This window comes from Dama dama, chromosome X (genome assembly GCF_033118175.1).
Source record: "Dama dama isolate Ldn47 chromosome X, ASM3311817v1, whole genome shotgun sequence".
Lineage (NCBI taxonomy): Eukaryota > Metazoa > Chordata > Mammalia > Artiodactyla > Cervidae > Dama > Dama dama.
In genome coordinates, this window is record NC_083714.1 from 16,031,941 (window position 1) to 16,048,516 (window position 16,576).

General features: G+C 41.7%; 1 long non-coding RNA gene across 1 annotated transcript in view; it reads left to right on the forward strand.

Moving 5' to 3' along the window:
• LOC133052275 (uncharacterized) overlaps positions 1-16,576 on the forward strand; it is a 142,193-nt gene that overhangs the window by 103,210 nt on the left and 22,407 nt on the right. Inside the window, exon 2 of the long non-coding RNA XR_009692020.1 lies at positions 13,124-13,259. This is a non-coding gene — a long non-coding RNA (uncharacterized LOC133052275). The remainder of the gene's footprint in view (positions 1-13,123; positions 13,260-16,576) is intronic.

Below are 16,576 nucleotides of genomic sequence, written 5' to 3' on the forward strand. Positions count from 1 at the left end.
ACTATTCTCTGGGTTGCCTTAGTGCCTTAGGTCATTCTATTGTCCCTTTCCCCCCCTTTACCTGGCTAATTCCTATGTATATTTTAAGACTCAGCCCAAACGTGGGTTCCACTCTAGAATCCCTGGGTGCATCTTAGGAGCTATTGCAGAATTAAGTAAGTCCCCCCACCCTTTTTTTTTTTAAAGTAAGTCCCCTTTAACTGTACTACACTCTGTATTTCACTTCTCCCCCAAACTCAAAGACATCTGTGTTCAGGAATCCCCTTCCCTATTCCCCACCCCACCCCAGCTCTCAGTATAACCTCAGAGTATCCTGCCAGTCTCTAGTTTTGCCTTCCCTCTGAGTTTTCCTCTCTTAAGAATCCATTTCCTTTACATTTACATCTCCATTCCCTAGAGGGGTGAGATGGGGGAGGGGAGGGGAAAAAAGAATCCCTTTTCTTTGCCATCTTTTTCTTGGCCTGTTTTCTTCAGGGGAAAAAACTTTAAAGAGTTAGGAGAAATGGAAAGACCAATTGTGTCTATCTTTGTCCTTTTTCCACTTCTGACTGCCTTCTCCTGTGTCCCAGTGAGCTCTATCTCACCTACCAGAAGACTCTAGAAGAGAATCTAATGCTGTCCATGCTACCCATCCCCATTTTCTCTCTTTTGTCAGCCCCAAGTGTCTATAGCATGGTACAGAGGCCATATTGCAGTTACTGGTTTCTTGGTCTGTCTCCCCACCAGATAGTGGATTCCAACTTTTTTTTTATGTGATACATTTGTTCATTTACCTTAGATTTCTCCTGGGCCTGTTTTGCTTGGACATTATAGGAAAGATAGACTGAGGGTTCTGGGATACTCATTTCAGGGAAGTTCTAGCTGTAACTCTGTCTTTTCTCACAACTGAGAGCTGGCTGATAACTCCTCTATTTATTAGAGTTAGGATTTCTTTAGGACCAGGCCTGGGCCTTAATCTGTATCCAAAGTATGTGTGACTGAATATGTTTCTAGAAATGTGTTGGTTCACTGCCTGACTGGCTGGTTGGGTAGATGGGATAATAGTATAGTAGTTTAGAATGAGAATCCCATATTTGCCATTTACTTATGACTTGGCCTTGGGCAAGTCTTTAGATGTTAGTTGCTCCAAATATTAAGAATGGATAATATATTCACCTCAGAGCACGTTTTGTTTTAGCTCAGATTTATTGAGTGTCTATTATATGCTAGACACTGTCATCACTGCTTTGCATGGATTAACTCATTTAAAATTCCCTGTGAGGATTAAATGAAATAAATCATGTAAGCTTTGTAGCATAGAGGAAATGCTCATTTCTGTTGTTCAGTCGCTCAGTTGTGTCCAACTCTTTGCAACCCCATGGACTGCAGCATGCCAGGCTTCCCTGATCTTCACCATCTCCTAGAGCTTGCTCAAACTCATGTCCATTGAGTTGGTGATGCCCTCCAACTATCTCATCCTCTGTCATCCCCTTCTCCTCCTGACTTCAATCTTTCCCAGGATCAGGGTCTTTTCCAATGAGTCAGCTCTTCGCATCAGGTGGCCAAAATATTGGAGCATCAGCTTTAGCATCAGTCCTTCTAATGAATATTCAGGGTTGATTTCCTTTACAATAGACTGATTTGGTCTCCTTGCAATCCAGGAGACTCAAGAGTCTTCTCCAGCACCACCGTTTGAAGGCATCAATTCTTCGGTGCTCAGCCTTTTTTATTGTCCAGGTCTCACATCCATACATGACTACTAGGAAAACCATAGCTTTGACTACACGCACTTTTGTCGGCAAAGTAACGTCTCTGCTTTTGAATATGTTGTCTAGTTTGTCAACTCTTTTCTTCCAAGGAACAAACATCTTTTAATTTCATGACTGCAGTCACTGTCCACAGTGATTTTTGAGCCCAAGAAAATACAGTCTGTCACTATTTTCGTTGTGTCCCCATCTATTTGTCATGAAGTGATGGGACCAGATGCCATGATCTTCATTTTTTTAATGTTGAGTTTTAAGCAAACTTTTTTACACTCCTCTTTAATCCTCATCAAGAGACTCTTTAGTTCCTCTTCACTTTCTGCATAAGGGTGGTGTTATCTGCATATCTGAGATTATTGATATTTCTCCCCACAATCTTGATTCCAGCTTGTGCTTCATCCAGTCTGGCATTTCACATGATGTACTCTACATCTAAGTTAAATAAGCAAGATGACCAAATACAGCCTTGACTTAATCCTTTCCCAATTTTGAACAATAGTCTGTTCTTCCATAAATGCTCATGAAGGTTAGTTATTACCAAAAAGAAACAGCCTGGGTGTTGGGTGTGGCTGTGAAATTCTACCCCTAAAATACAACTCTTAAGTTATTATTCTTGGGTTTTCTTTCTACAGGGTCTCCCTATATTCCTTATTCCCCAGGAACTTGAGGTAGTATTGGGGCAGATGGATGGGTAGTCTAGGTCTTAATAATTGTTTCTTTGCTTACTAGTTAGTTTCATGTTCCTGACCCCAGACTTTGCCTGACTTGGATAAGTCCAGCTGTTGTGGAAACAGTGACTGAATATAGATTCCTCTTGAGGGGCATTAGGGTTCTTCAGGGACCCATTTCTCTGCTCGACCCCAGAAGCAAGGTGAGCTCTTACTTTTCCTCAGGTGCATGGTACCAATGACAGAAGAAGCTCTTGAACTGACCTTTATTTAAACTGACTTGCTGGATTCACCAACCATTTGTAAAACTGCCTGATGCCCATGATACTCTGTTCTGACTGAGTTGCTTAAGTGGGCTCAACTGTCTTGGAGCTAGTCAGTTCCCAAGATCCTTTGTGTTCTTCTCCCCTTTGCAGGCTGTTCTTGCCAAAGACCATTCAACACTGGCATTTAGCTTTAACTCTGAGTTTTGAGAGTTTATTTCCCTCAGTCCTTTGAACAATGCTTTCCAACTGGTAAGCTGAGGCATCCTAATGTACCCTGAGTGAGTTACAGTTGTGCTGAGCTATTGGTCCTTCCAGGAGGCCTTGTAGATAGGCAACTAGAACCCATGGGCAGTTTTTGCCTCTGGCTATGAATAAACGTGTCATTCCACTTTGATGTGCCACAGAAATGTCATTTTCCACCTGGCTCCTGCTCTAGAAAAATCAAGAAGTATTATGTTTAGAGTGTTAGTTATTGAATGTCTTTTAACCTTGGAGCCACAGTATACGAGTCAGGTTAAAAGGAAATCTGCTTGCTTAATGCCACTGAACTGTATGCTTTAAAATGTTTAAGATGTTAAATTTTATGGTATGTGTATTTTGCTACAATTTTATTTAAAAATTGTAACAATTTTATTTATTTATTTATTTATTTATAGCTGTGCTGGGTCTTCATTGCTGCACCGACTTCTCTCTAGTTGTGGTGAGCAGGGGCTACTCTCTAGTTGCGTTATGTGGGCTTCTCATTGTGGTGGCTTCTCTTGCTGCAGAGCACAAGCTCTAGTTCACACAAGCTTCAGTAGTTGTGGTGCATGGGCTCAGTAGCTGCAATTTCTGCTTTCCTGGAAAATCCCCAACGACAGAGGAGCCTGGCGGGCTACAGTCCATAGGGTCGCAAAGAGTTGGACATGACTGAACGACTAAGCACAGCACAGAGCACAGGCTCAATAGTTGTGGCGCTTGGGCTCTGTTGCTCCGTGGCATGTGGGATCCTGGACCAGGGATCAAACCCATGTCTCCTGCATTGGCAGGTGAACTTCCCACCACTGAGCCACCAGGGAAGCCCTAAAAATATGTATTTTTTTTTTAATGAATCTGCTTTGAGTAAAATGGCAGCTAGGCCCTGGAAGCATGGCATCCCTATCAGCAGAGTCTGAGGGCTTAAGGGAACACAGCTGAGAAAGCACTGCTTTAGAGCAAGCATTGGAAGCCTCACTCTCCCATGGGCTCTGACGTGTGCAGACAGTGCATCGCTCTGTGGAAGCCAGGCTTCAGCAACCCTACAATGGGGCCGAGGGCCTCCTGGGCCTTCCCACAGGACAAGTTGACTTTTCCTGAGAGTGTGTCCTCTATTAACCTCCTCGGCACTCAGTGCCAGTATAACTTGTCCCTGCCTTTCCCTTTACCAGCACATTGAAAAATCACCTGTCATAAACATATATAAATATTTATTGAGAAGACTTTTCATCTCTGTATTCTATATATATGTGCATATTACCTAGATGAAATATTCAGTCCTTTTTTGAAGGGTATAAAATAAAAAGAAAACCTCTTCCTGCCCCACTTTTAGTCCCACATCTCCCCAGGTAAAACCATTGCTGGCAGTTTTGTAATTTTTTTATTGAGGTATAATTGATTTAAAAGATTATATTAGTTTCTGGTATAAAATATAGTGATTCAAATTTTTATAGATTATATTCCATTTATAATTGCTATAAAATATTGGCTATATTCCCTGTGCTATACAATATATCCTTGTAATGTATTTATTTTATACATAGTAGTTTGTATCTCTTAATCCTCTACCCTTATTTCTCCCCTCCCTGGTGGTAGCTACTGGTTTGTTCTCCCTATCTGTGAGTCTGTTTCTATTTTGCTATATACATTCATTTCTATTATTTTTTTGATTCCGCATGTAAGTGATAATATGCAGTGTTTGTCTTTCTCTGACTCCTTTCACTAGCATATCCTCCAGGTCCATCTATGTTGTTGCAAATGGCAAATTTTCATTTTTTCCAACAGCTGAATAGTATTTTATTTTATATATGTATCACATCCTCTTTATCCACTCATCCACTGATGGACACTTACGTTGCTTCCATATTTCAGTTACATAACTAAGAACATTGGGGTGCAAGTATCTTTTTGAGTGAGTGTTTTTGTTTTCTTTGGATATATGCCCAGCAATGGAATTGCTGGATCATATGGTAGTTCTGTTTTGAGTTTTCTGAGGAACCCCTATACTGTTTTCCATAGTGGCTACACCAATTTCTATTTCCACCAACAGAGTAGAAGGGTCCCATTTTATCTACATCCTCACCAACATTTGTTATTAAATGTTTGTGGTTTTCTTGATAATAGTCATTCTGGCAGGTGTGAATTGATATCTCATTGTGGTTTTGATTTGAGTTTTTCTGATTTTTGTTTTTTTTGGTATTTTTATATTTTTATTGCAAGTTTTGTATTTTTTGTACCTGTATGTCCTTCCAGAAAAGTATTTGTGCACAAAACTATCTATATGTAATATAATGGGCCATTTTACACATGTAATTTTGTACTTTTCCCATTTTACTTAATAATATATCTTAGTAATCACCCCATGTCATTACTTAATATTTTACATCAAGCTTTAAAACATCTGCATAGTATTCTATTGAATGGTTGTACCATATTTTATTTAATTACTCCTTTAGTGATAATATTTAACTTGCTTCCAATGTGTCTGAAGAGCAAAGCACTTGAAAAAATCTAAATGTTCGATATCAAGGAATTCATTAAATCAACTCTATTGATACATGCTATATTACAGCATAGTCTCTTTTTTATAATTTTATTTATTTATTTATTTTTGTCTGTTCTCAGTCTTTGTTGCATCACAAGATTTTCTCCAGTTGTAGAAAGTGGAGGCTACTCTCTAGTTGCAGTGCATGAGCTTCACATTGCAGTTGCTTCTCTAGTTGCAGAACACAGGTTCTGGCATGTATGGTCCCAGTAGTTGTGGCTCCCAGGCTGTACACCACAGGCTCAATAGTTGTGGCATATAGACTTATTGCTCCACAGCATGTGGGATCTTCCCAGATCAGGGATCGAACCCATGTCCCCTGCATTGGCAGACCAATTCTTAATCACTGGACCACCAGAGAAGTCTTACAGTGTAGTCTTTTAAACATGATGTCAAATCACATTCAACACTATACTATCTTTTTATAGGAAAAACAGGTTACAAATTAGTTAGAATAGTTGAGTCCTGATGAGTTTTAAAAAAAATTGGAGCAGTCATTTATGAACTAGGTATAACATATGTGTACTAAATTGTTAAACTTTTAACAAAGCTTCTCTCTAGGTGGTTGGATAATAGGGGTTTAAGTCTATTTCTTCATTTTGCTTATGTATATTTTCTAAATTCTCAAAAATAAGTGTTAATTGCTTTAATAATAGAAATAGTACAATAAAAGTTAATTTTCTAAAAAGAAAAATTCATGTGCACCTATACTCTGGCAGCCACACTCTCCTGTCCCTACTGTACTTATGGTGGGGAAATAGGCAGCCAAACCAAGTGTGTGTGTGAGGGAAATGATCTTCCTTCTACCCTTCTGGGTAGAGCTGTGGATGCACAGCACTGGAGTGGTGCTGCAGCTGCAGCTGTGTGATGCCGGAGCAACTTTGAGGAGATACCCCATGTTCAAGGGCAAAGAAGAAGCCCCAGAAAGATGGTAGGAGGGGTGAAACACGTTTAGAATCAAACCCCCATACCTGCCAGAGATGCTCAGAGGATTCAAACACACCTTGTGTGCACCAGGACCCAGAGACCCCACAGAGACTGAGACAGAACTGTGTTTGGGTGTCTCCTGAAGAGATACGGGTCAACAGTGGACTGCCGCAGGGGCAGAGGCTCTGGGTGAAGTAGACCTGGGTATGGCATAAGCCCTCTTAGAGGAGGTCACCCCACCACAGAGCCACCAGAACTTACACAGGACTAAGGAAACAGACTCTTGGAGGGCACAAACAGAACCTTGTGCACATCAGGACCCAGGAGAAAAGAGAAGTGACCCCAAAAGAGACTGATGCAGACATACCTGTGAGTGTCCAGGAGTCTTTGGCAGAGGTGTGGGTTGGTGGTGGCCTGCTGCAGGGTTGGGGGCACTGAGTGTATTAGTGTGTGCCTGGGGCCTTTTGAAGGAGGTCACCATTATCTTCATCACCACCACCATAGTGTGGCCTCAGGTCAAATAACAGGGAGGGAAAACAGCCCCCCCTCTTCAAAAGAAAATTGGATTAAAGATTTACTGAGCATGGCCCCACCCATCAGAACAAGACCCAATTTCCCCCTCAGTCAGTCTCTCCCATCAGGAAGCTTCCATAAGCCTCTTATCCTTCTCCATCAGAGATCAGATAGACTGAAAACCCCAGTCACAGAAAACTAAACAATCTGATCACATGGACCACAGCCTTGTCTCACTCAATGAAACTATGAGCCATGCTGTGTAGGCCCACCCAAGACGGACGGGTCATGGTGGAGAGTTCTGACAAAACGTGGTCCACTGGAGAAGGGAATGGCAAACCACTTCATTATTCTTGTCTTGAGAACCCTATGAACAGCATGAAAAGGCAAAAAGATAGGAAACTAAAACATGAACTCCCCAGGTCAATAGATGCCCAATATGTTACTGGAAATCAGTGGAGAACTAATTCCAGAAAGAATGAAGAGATGGAGCCAAGCAAAAACAACACCCAATTGTGGATGTGACTGCCAATGTAAATAAAGTCCAATGCTGTAAGAGCAATATTACATAGGAACCTGGAATGTTAGGTCCATGAATCAAGGCAAATTGGAAGTGGTCAAACAGAAGATGGCAAGAGTGAATGTCAACATTTTAGGAATCAACAAACTAAAATGGAATGGAATGGTCAATTTAACTCAGATGACCATTATATACTACTGTGGGGAAGAATCCCTTAGAAGAAATGGAGTAGCCATCATAGTCAAGGAAAGAGTCCAAAATGCAGTACTTGGATGCAACCTCAAAAGTGACAGAATGATCTCTGTTGGTTTCTGAGGCAAACCATTCAGTTTCACAGTAATCCAAGTCTATGCCCTGACCAGTAATGCTGAAGAGGCTGAAGTTCTATGAAGACCTACAAGACGTTCTAGAACTAACACCAAAAGAAGATGTCCTTTTCACTATAGGGGACTGGAATGCAGAAGTAGGAAGTTAAGAAACACCTGGAATAACAGGCAAATTTGGCCTTGGAGTAAAGAATTAAGCAAGGCAAATGCTAACAGAGGTTTGCCAACAGAATGCACTGGTCATAGCAAACACCCTCTTCCAACAACACAAGAGAAGACTCTACACACAGACATCACCAGATGGCCAACACCGAAATCAGATTGATTATATTCTTTTCAGCCAAAGATGGAGAAGCTCTATACAGTCAGCAAAAACAAAACTGGGAGCCGAATGTGGCTCAGATCATGAACTCTTTATTGCCAAATTCAGACTTAAATTGAAGAAAGTAGGGAAAACCACTAGACCATTCAGGTATGACCTAAATCAAATCCCTTATGACTATACAGTGGAAGTGAGAAATAGATTTAAGGGACTAGATCTGACAGACATAGTTCCTATGAACCATGGATGGAGGTTCATGACATTGTACAGGAGACAGGAATCAAGACCATCCCCAAGACAAAGAAATGCAAAAAAGCAAAATGGCTGTCTGAGGAGGCCTTACAAATAGCTGTGAAAAGAAGAGAAGCAAAAAGCAAAGGAGAAAAGGAAAGATATACGCATTTGAATGCAGAGTTCCAAAGAATACCCAGGAGAGATAAGAAAGCCTTCCTCAGCCATCAGTGCAAAGAAATAGAGGAAAACAATAGAATGGGAAAGACTAGAGATCTCTTCAAGAAAATTAGAGATACCAAGGGAACATTTCATGCAAAGATGGGCTCAATAAAGGAAAAAAATGGTATGGACCTAACAGAAGTAGAAGAGATTAAGAAGAGGTGGCAAGAATACACAGAAGAGCTGTACAAAACAGATCTTCATGACCCAGATAATCACGATGGTGTGATCACTCACCTAGAGCCAGACATCCTGGAACGCGAAGTCAAGTGGGCCTCAGGAAGCATCTCTACCAACAAAGCTAGTGGCAATGATGGAATTCCAATTGAGCTGTTTCAAATGATGATGCTGTGAAAGTGCTGCACTCAATATGCCAGCAAATTTGGAAAACTCAGCAGTGGCCACAGGACTGGAAAAGGTCAGTTTTTATTCCAATCCCAAAGAAAAGCAATGCCAAAGAACGCCCAAACTGTCGCACAATTGGACTCATCTCACATGCTATCAAAGTAATGCATAAAATTCTCCAAGCCAGGCTTCAGCAATACGTGAACCATGAACTTCCAGGTGTTCAAGCTGGATTTAGAAAAGGCAGAGGAACCAGAGATCAAATTGTCAACATCTGTTGGATCATCAAAAAAGCAAGAGAGTTCCAGAAAAACATCTACTCTGTTTTATTGGCTATGCCAAAGCGACTGTGTGGATCACAAAAAACTGTGGAAAATTCTGAAAGAGATGGGAATACCAGACAACCTGGCCTGCCTCTTGAGAAATCTGTATGCAGGAAGCAACAGTTAGAACTGGGTATGGAACAACAGACTGGTTTGAAATAGGGAAAGGAGCACCTCAAGGCTGTATATAGTCACGCTGCTTATTAAACTTATATGCAGAGTACCTCATGAGCAATGCCTGACTGGATGAAGCACAAGCTGGAATCAAGTTTGCTGGGAGAAATATCAGTAACGCTAGATATGCAGATGACACCAAACTTATGGCAGAAATTGAAGAAGAACTAAAGAGCCTCTTGATGAAAGTGAAAGAGGAGAGTGAAAAGTTTGGCTTAAAACTCAACATTCAGAAAACGAAGATCATGGGATCTGGTCCTTTCACTTCATGGCAAATAGATGGGGAAACAGTGGAAACAGTGACAAACTATTTTTCTGAGCTCCAAAATCACTGCAGATGGTGACTGCAGCCATGAAATTAAAAGAGACTTTCTCCTTGGAAGAAAAGTTATGACCAACCTATATAGCATATTAAAAAGCAGAGACATTACTTTGCCAACAAAGGTCCATCTAGTCAAAGCTATGGTTTTTCCAGTGGTCACGTATGGATGTGCAAGTTGGACTATAAAGAAAGCTGAGCACTGAATAATTGATGCTTTTGAACTGTGGTGTTGGAGAAGAGTCTTGAGATTCTCTTGGACAGCAAGGAGATCCAACCAGTCCATCCTAAAGGAAATCAGTCCTGAACGTTCAATGGAAGGACTGATGCTGAGGCTGAAACTCCAATACTTTGGCCATCTGATGCAAAGAATTGACTCATTTGAAAAGACTCTGATGCTGGGAAAGACCAAAGGTGGGAGGAGAAGGGGACGACAGAGGATGAGATGGTTGGATAGCATCACTGACTCAATGGACATGAGTTTGAGGAAACTCCGGGAGTTTGTGATGGACAGGGAGGCCTGGCATTCTGCAGTCCATGGGGTAGCAAAGAGTCGGTCATGACTGAGGGACTGAACTGAACTGAACTGACCCTTTTGGGAAGATGTATTGGGGTTGTAGGTGGGACGCAGGTGCACAGCTGGACATACAGTCGTCAGCAGCCCACTCTTCACACTGAGGATCCAGTCAGGCAGTGCCTCCAAGAACCTTCTAGGTTCTTGGCTGAGATCCCTCCTTTAATAGGAGACATTGGTGGGAGAAAAACAAACAGAAATTTAATAGCATGTATTTGTTGTTGTTGTTAAGTCGCTAAATTGTTTCTGACTCTTTGCAACCCTATGGACTGTAGCCTGCCAGGCTCCTCTGCCCATGGGATATCCCAGGCAAGAATACTGGAGTGGTTGTCATTTCCTTCTCCAGGGGATCTTCCCAACCCATGGGTGGAACTCCTGTCTCTTGCATCTCCTGCATTGGCAAGTGGATTCTTGCCAAGGTGACCTCTGTGTCACCTTGGAAGCCCAATAACATGTATACCTCCTGTATATATGTGAGACCTAAGAAAACTGAGTAACTCTCCAAAACATCTCCAGCAATCTCCTTAAATAGCATCTCCAGTTGTTGTTGCCTTCATCCCAGAGAAAGAAGAGTTGCTAGAGATTGGTTCATCCACCTCTTCTTGATGCAGAGAAGGAAATACCTTCACAAATGGAGATTTTCTATAGGCTTATTCATGTTGATGCATGGGAAAAGCCACCACAATATTGTGAAGTAATTATTCTCTAATTAAAATTAACTAAAAAATATATATGTATAATGTAAATGTCCCTCACAAAAGGGTAACTTCTATTCAGTTTTCAAAGATTTCCCCTGTCTGCTATTTTCTAAAAATAATCAGCTTAGGATAATCCTTATGCCAAAGACACATTTTCAGGTGACACATTCTGGTCCCTTTCACAAGGAACCTGGCCCTCACTATGTGAGCTCCCAGTCCAGTGAGGACAGCTACAGCAAAGAGGCCACAGACCAGTGCAGGGAACTAGGAACTGGCCACTCTTTTAAAAAATATTTATTTATTTGACTGTGTTGGGTCTTAGCTGAAGCATTTGGGATCTTTGTTGCGGTGTTTACTTGCTCCACAGCACATGAGATCTTCGTTCCCCAACCAGGCATCAAAACTACCTCTCCTTTACTGCAAAGCTGATTCTTAACCACTGGACCACCAGGGAAGACCAAGGAAATGACCACTCTTTGAGGCTTACACATGGAGTGCTGAGGGAGACCAAGCAGAGGGAGCAATCCCTGAGGAGTGAAAGAGCAGTATCAGAAAAGGTTTCATGGAGGAAGTTGAAATTGAAAGAACAGGACAGAAGAACAGTAGTACATACAAAGGTCAAGAAGAGGAGGGTAGGATTCCTTCAAGCCCTGGCAATAGTTGATAAGGCAGCAGCAGTAAGGACTGCTATTTTGTCACATCAGCTGACTGGTCAGCTGATCACCAAAGAAATGTGGTGAGTGACAGATCATTTGCTTTGTTCTGAGACATGTGAGTTCAGGTTTCAGTCCTGTCATTTACTGGATATTTGCCTGGGGAAGTTACTTAACTTTTCCAAAGCTCAGTTTCTTTGTCTATAAAATGAAAATTATAACAGTATCTACCTCATCAGGTTACTGTGAAGGTTAACTGAAATACTGGATATAATACAACATAGCCCAGTGCCTGATTGGTATATAGTAAAGGCTTAATCTATAGTAGCTATAATTATTATTAACACTAATAAAAATAAAATATGTCATAATATTTAAAGATAACTTAATACTAATGAAATCATGTATAGGAGATTCATAATTCTTAGAAGTAGTGTTTTTTTTCAAGGTCTCTGATATGAGGTGCCAGAAAATTCTATAGCCTATAGAACCTAAGCAAATGTCTGGATTTCCAAGTGAGAGAAGTGAATCATATACAGGATGGTGGATAAAAACATTGCTTCTGAATTCCAGAAGACAAGGTTCAACTTTCTGGCTCTGACACATGCACTGTGTAATGTTGGTTAAGTTCCTCTAGGCCTCAGTTTCCTCATCTGAAAATGGGAGTAATGACACTATCTACCACATAGCATTGTTAACATTACGATAAAATGAGATAACACACATACATTGCTTAGTGCCTTGTACTCAATTTATACTCAGTTCATTCATTTAACCAATGTTTGTTGAGCACCTACAACATGCTGAGTTTTGTACTTACATGCTGGGAATATGTTGGTAAATGAGACAAATTAGGACCTTTCTTTTAAGTAAACTTTTCAGTAAATGAGAACTACCACTACTGCTGCTACTAAGGCTATACAGATATTCCTCACTATCAGAAGACTCACAATCTAGATATTCATTATAATAACTTTTTAAAAAAAGATTTATCCCAAATGCACTATTCAAAAATTGAAATCCTTCAGATGGAAACAGTTGAGTTGCATGGGCCTCCCCTCCAGAGGATGTAGAATGCACCCCTCTCTAGATAGGACAGCATCTTGAGTTCCAACTGATTAAAAGCACTGTATATCACCACTATCATCTCCACCACCATTTCCCTTAAGAGTTTAGCCTTTCATGAGTCACAGTATTTGCTTATTTCAAGTGCCTGGTGGCATTATCAACCAAGGCCCATGTGAACATCTTGAGACTCTCTAATTTTTTATTTCATCATTTATTTATATTACAGTCTTCCCTGGTAGCTCAGATGGTAAAGAGTCTGCCTACAGAGCAGGAGACCCAGGTTCAATCCGTGGGTTGGAGAGATTCCCTGGAATAGGAAATAGCAACCCACTCTAGTATTCTTGCCAGAAAAAATCTCATGGACAGAAGAACCTGGGGGGCTACAGTCCATGGGGTCACAAAGAGATGGACAGGACTGAGCGATTAACCCTTCACTTCTATTTTATGTTTCAGGGTATGTTCATGCAGTTTAGGAATGAAATATAATTTGTTTCTGGGGATATAAATTATTATATCCTAAACTCTTTGGGGTCCCAAAGAGTTGGACATGACTGAGGACAGCACAGCACAAACATAAAAATACCAATTGGTGAGTTCCTTAAGTGTTAAATAATTAGATATTGACATTTTAAATGCTTTGTGTTACTAATAAATACTTTGTGGTTGATGTATATAGTTGTTTAAGAGGGTTTTAGTAATATTTAGAAAAAATTGTTGAAGTTTGTGTATGTATTTTATTATTTTTCTCATTCAAATAAATGGAATATAGGCTTCCATTTTATGTTACTTCACTATATAACATATTCTCAGTAATGTTTTATATTTCAATATGCAGAGGCACCTGAACTAGAACCACTACTACAATATTACTTCCACCCACTATCTAGTGCTTGCAAACTAATAATTGTTATCTACTAGCTTCCACCATCGGAGAAGGCAATGGCAACCCACTCCAGTACTCTTGCCTGGAAAATCCCATGGGCAGAGGAGCCTGGTGGGCTGCAGTCCATGGGGTCGCAAAGAGTCGGATATGACTGAGCGACTTCACTTTCACTTTTCACTTTTCACTTTCATGCATTGGAGAAAGAAATGGCAGCCCATTCCAGTATTCTTGCCTGGAGAATCCCAGGGATGGTGGAGCCTGGTGGGCTGCCATCTAAGGGGTCGCACAGAGTCAGACACGACTGAAGTGACCTAGCAGCAGCAGCAGCAGCAGCAGCAGCTTCCACCAACTACTGACCCCAGCATTACATTTTCAGTATTTGCGGAAGCTAATGTTGCCCTTTCTCTGTTCTTTGTTTGAGTATGGTCATGTGATTGGGGGTGGATTCTAGTCCTCAAGGTAAATGACCAGAACCTTACTGACCTTTTTGTGGCTGATGACCGAGGAAGGTTGCTTAAGGATGAAGGGTACAATTCCAGTCACATCTTTTGGTGACTCTGAGGCCAAGCAAGGAAGTCAGCAACCCCCAGAGCCAAAGGTCTTGGCAATGAGGAAGGAGATTTCACATAGAAAGGTGGCTAGGATGACCTTCTCCAAGGCACCAGCTGCTGCCTGCTGTGTGTGTGTGTGTGCATGTGTGTGTATGTTCATGCGTGCACATGCACTTGCACTTGTGTGTCTAAGCATGTTGTCCCCTAGAACAGTGATCCCCAACCTTTATGGCATCAGGGACCAGTTTCGTGGAAGGCAATATTTCCACAGACTGGAGGTGGGGAGATGGTTTCAGAATGATTCAAGCACGTTATATGTATTGTATACTTTATTTCTATTGTTATTACATCAGCTCTACCTCAGGTCATCAGGCATTAGATCCTGGGGCTTGGGGACCCCTGCCCTAGGGTATTGCAAAGACACATGGTTGTTGTGGCAAATATTGATGAGTACCCGAATAGGTAGATGTCGAATGGAATTCTAGTTTTATTACTGATTAAAAATATTTTGAAAGGACCTGTTTCTGTTGAAAGGACCAAGAGCACATTCCCAAATCAATGAAGTTTGTGGGAACACTGTATGCACTATCTCCTGTGGATGTGGTCAATATATAAAAGGCTCCAAGTAGGCCTGCAGTAAAGAAATTGATTACTCTTCATGTACCAGAATCTCCCCACATTTTTGTTCTTGCCTCACAGAAATCTCTTTTGTATGGCAGCCCACTGAACACTATTCCACAACACGTGTTTTGAGAAACCCTCTTGTCTATTGTTGTAGAATGAGGTATAACAAATGCTAAGACACTTCCTGCCCCACCCATCATCCTCCTACTGCCTCCCACCCATCTTTCCTTCTGCTTCTCTCTTCCCATCCCATTCTTCCATGTCTCCTTTCCTATCTTGCTTCTCTTCTCTTCCATATTTATTGACACATGATTAAGAGATCTGATCATTACCAAAAGCATTTCAGTAGTCCCCTATGCACTGAAATGATGCTGAGGGCTGTCAAAAGGTTAAAAAAAATATGCTGTGTCCCTTCCCCTCAGGAGCTGTCAGTAGCTCATAGATCTGGACTGGGTGAATATGCAGATTCTTGATAATGTAAGTAATCTACATGCGAGCAAATGGCTGAACACATGGCATGTTCATGGAAGGGATGGGGGGTGATCATAGTGAATTACAGCTACACCTTTTTCAGTACCAACAACTTGCCAAACACAGCTCAGCAGGGTGAGAAGAAACACAATTGTTTTTCCCTGTATAATATATGCCATTGTACAGCCAGTGCTGTACTCTCAGAGGGACATTGTGCAATTTTCAGATTTCACCACGTAAGGCCTCCCTTGGGAAGCTGCACAAGAATTAGGTTTGTTTTCTACTGTCAGCTCCACTACAGACTTGCTATGGAACCTTGAGCAAGCCACTTGCCCTCTATGGGCCTTAGAGGAGGATTCATTAGATAACCTGGGAGTGGCCTGTCCCTTCCTGGTCTGAAATTCTATGATTGATCTGACAGGGTTGCTGTCCCTTGGTGGTGGCTTAGGGTGAGGTGGGAGAGGAGATATTTCCCTCAAAACCTATTTCTGGTTTTCACTGGCCCTTTGCCAAATGTTACTTGTGGGGGGGGGGGTGGGCAGACTTGTAAGTTGGAGCTGATTGTGGGTGGGAGTTTGTGTCCATCTCCAAATCTTGCTCCCCTCGCCCCAATTCCAGCATTGCTTCATTCAAACAATATTTGATAGTGAAGTGCATTTTTCAGATGCCATTTACATTCTTGGAGTAAGCTGTGGTGTGCTAGTCAGGAGAACAATGTGTGATATTTACCTGGCATGGGCGATACCATGTTCCCAAAGAGAACAACATGTGACAATCAAATAACCGTAGCAATCCCTCATCTAGAATTTAGACATAGGCAGGGCTCTAGGAGAATGTAGCATGTGTTCTCTCACTTAAGCCTCACAACAATTGTGTAAGGTAGGGCAGTTCGAATTATCCCCATTTTACAAGGAAGAAAGCCAGGTCTTGGAGAGAGAGATGCCGTGACCTACCCAATTCCACACAGGTAACTGGAGGAGCCAGCTTTCAAACCCAGCCAGGCTGACTCCAGAGCTCGTAACTGGTCTGCTTTTCCTTTAACTGGATAAAACAGATACCCTGGAAAGTCATCAATTACAGAGAGGGGAGGGATGGAAGTAGAGAAACACAGCCCAGACCTAGTGAGCCCCAGGCTTGGCAAACATTCTCTTTCATTCACTGGCTTTATGTAGAAGCACTGGATGCAGTGGAGACCAGGGTTCATACTCAACACCACCCCCACCAGGATTTGGCACTCTGTCACCTCTGTGGGAAATGCTATTCTCTGGGTGGCTGGTGGGAGCTAAGTGGAAGGGCCTCCGCAATGGCCAGTCCCAGTGCTGTCTGTATAGAGGATTTGTGTGTGCTTCCTGTATTTAGTTGCTCAGTTGTGTCCAA